Raw genomic sequence first — 3054 nt, 5'->3', positions numbered from 1 at the left:
AGCAGGTGCAGCCTTTCCTTTCCGTGTCACAACTCGGAGCCGTAAAACTAATGCAATATTAGACACATGACCATCTCAAAATCACATAGTGAGAACAATGACAACCTGGTGTTCATGACTGTAACTAGTTCCAAATTGTTGTAGCTGCCTTTAGGTTGGAGGCTTCCCAGACAGAATTAAAAGGCGCCTGAACCGTGCGGATAACAGAGAGTCGAGGGTGGGGAGAGATAAACATAAGTTTCTTTGTATGATGGTGGAATTTGCAGTGCAGAATATGTTGAATTCTGGGTGACATTGTGTGGTAGATATGGACAAGGGGAACACTGTCGCTGTTAAGGCGGCGGGAGAGTAGGTGAGCGCGGATAGGCCGACCATATTTTAAAAGCGGTAGCTCAAAGAAACAAATCACTACCTCCCAACCCCAGCACTCCGTTGTCGGGAGGGATCGCTCGGGAGTGATTTCCCTCTGTCATCTCTCCCTCTCGACTGATCTCACTTACGGTACTTTTCCCTGCAAGCGGCCAGCCGACTACACCTGCCATTCACCTCTTATTCAGCTCCCCCGGACAGGATTTCAAGGTGAGGAAACACTTCTCCTGATCTGTTGCAGCCTTCTCCACGTTAACGAGGCCCGTGATGAACTGGACTTCATTTCGTCGAACACCAACGCTCCAGCCGCGAAAGGCGGAACTTTCTGCTGTCCAAACATTTAAATTCTGCTTCCCAATCCCGGCCCGATATTTTCTGTCCATGGCTTATTCTTGTGCTACGGTGAGGATAAACTCCTGACGTAGGAGCAACAACCTGATGTTATTAAGTCGGTTAAAAACATCCCTCCACCCCTCTACATCTATTCACCGTTATGTCCTCATGTTTATTCCCACCGGCCTATCACCTCACACGTCGTCTCCGTCCTGCTCTGTTTTCCCTGTGCTCCTCTGTCCTCCCTTTCCAGATTGCTACCGCTCCAACGATTTATCTTTTATACGCATTTCGCTACTTCTTTTTCCTCCCCACGCCATTTAATCTGGCTTCTCCCCGCTTACTTGCCAGAGGTCTGTTCCTATCAAATTCTGAACGTACTTATACACTTATTTACTAAAATTAATATATTTTAATACTCTGTTCATTTTCATTCAACATATAAGCAGATGTGTTGCCAAGCCACAGAAAGTTTCAGATCAGGCGCTGTTCACTTGGGCCTCTGGGGTTGAGCAACGAAGTTGGGCCGAACTTCATTTCGTCGAACACCAACGCTCCATTTTTGCCATATGACTCTATTACACAGGGCGTAGCACGTCATCATTCAGAAATGTACTGTCCATCTCACAGGTTTAACATAAACGCTTTCAGAAGACGCTTGTCCTAACAAACAGTTCTGGGAATACATAAACTGTTTTACCTCTTTGTTTACTAGATTGAGTATATTTAATTGATTTGAGGAAGAGCGGGAAAGATGGAGAAAATTATACGCCCGCTCACACGGTATCAACTGTATCACACTGTATCTGGACGGAGAGGACACGCTTTCTGCTCGAACAGAGACAGAAAAACACAAAATGAAACCTACATTCTCGCACCGTAGCAGAAACTGGCAGATACAGAATGAAAAACACAGTCTCACACTGTAGCAGAGACTGACAGATCCAGAATGAAGCCCACACTCTCACACTGTAACAGAGACTGACAGATACAGAATGAAACCCACACTCTCACACTGTAACAGAGACTGACTGATACAGAATGAAACCCAAACTCTCACACTGTAACAGAGACTGACAGATACAGAATGAAACCCACACTCTCACACAGTAACAGAGACTGACAGATACAGAATGAAACCCACACTCTCACACTGTAACAGAGACTGATGATACAGAATGGAACCCACACTGTAACAGAGACTGACAGATACAGAATGAAACCCACACTCTCACACTGTAAAAGAGACTGACAGATACAGAATGAAACCCACACTCTCACACTGTAACAGAGACTGACAAATACAGAATGAAACCCACACTCTCACACTGTAACAGAGACTGACAGATACTGAATGAAACCCACACTCTCACACTGTAACAGAGACTGACAGATAAAGAATGAAACCCACACTCTCACACTGTAACAGAGACTGACAAATACAGAATGAAACCCACACTCTCACACTGTAAAAGAGACTGACAGATACAGAATGAAACCCACACTCTCACACTGTAACAGAGACTGACAGATACAGAATGAAACCCACACTCTCACACTGTAACAGAGACTGACAGATACAGAATGAAACCCACACTCTCACACTGTAACAGAGACTGATGATACAGAATGGAACCCACACTGTAACAGAGACTGACAGATGCAGAATGAAACCCACATTCTCACACTGTAACAGAGACTGACAAATACAGAATGAAACCCACACTCTCACACTGTAACAGAGACTGACAGGTACAGAATGAAACCCACACTCTCACACTGTAACAGAGACTGACAGATAAAGAATGAAACCCACACTCTCACACTGTAACAGAGACTGACAAATACAGAATGAAACCCACAATCTCACACTGTAAAAGAGACTGACAGATACAGAATGAAACCCACAGTCTCACACTGTAACAGAGACTGACAAATACAGAATGAAATCCACACTCTCACACTGTAACAGAGACTGATGATACAGAATGAAACCCACACTCTCACACTGTAACAGAGACTGACAGATACAGAATGAAACCCACACTGTCACACTGTAACAGAGACTGACAGATACAGAATGAAACCCACACTCTCACACTGTAACAGAGACTGACAGATACAGAATGAAACCCACACTCTCGCACTGTAACAGAGACTGATGATACAGAATGGAACCCACAGTCTAACACTGTAACAGAGACTGACAGATACAGAATGAGACCCACACTCTCACACTGTAGCAGAGACTTACAAATACAGAATGAAATCCACACTCTCACACTGTAACAGAGACTGATGATACAGAATGAAACCCACACTCTCACACTGTAACAGAGACTGACAGATACA

This window comes from Hypanus sabinus, unplaced genomic scaffold, assembly GCF_030144855.1.
Source record: "Hypanus sabinus isolate sHypSab1 unplaced genomic scaffold, sHypSab1.hap1 scaffold_747, whole genome shotgun sequence".
NCBI classification, from domain to species: domain Eukaryota; kingdom Metazoa; phylum Chordata; class Chondrichthyes; order Myliobatiformes; family Dasyatidae; genus Hypanus; species Hypanus sabinus.
Note: the sequence above shows the minus strand (reverse complement) of the source record.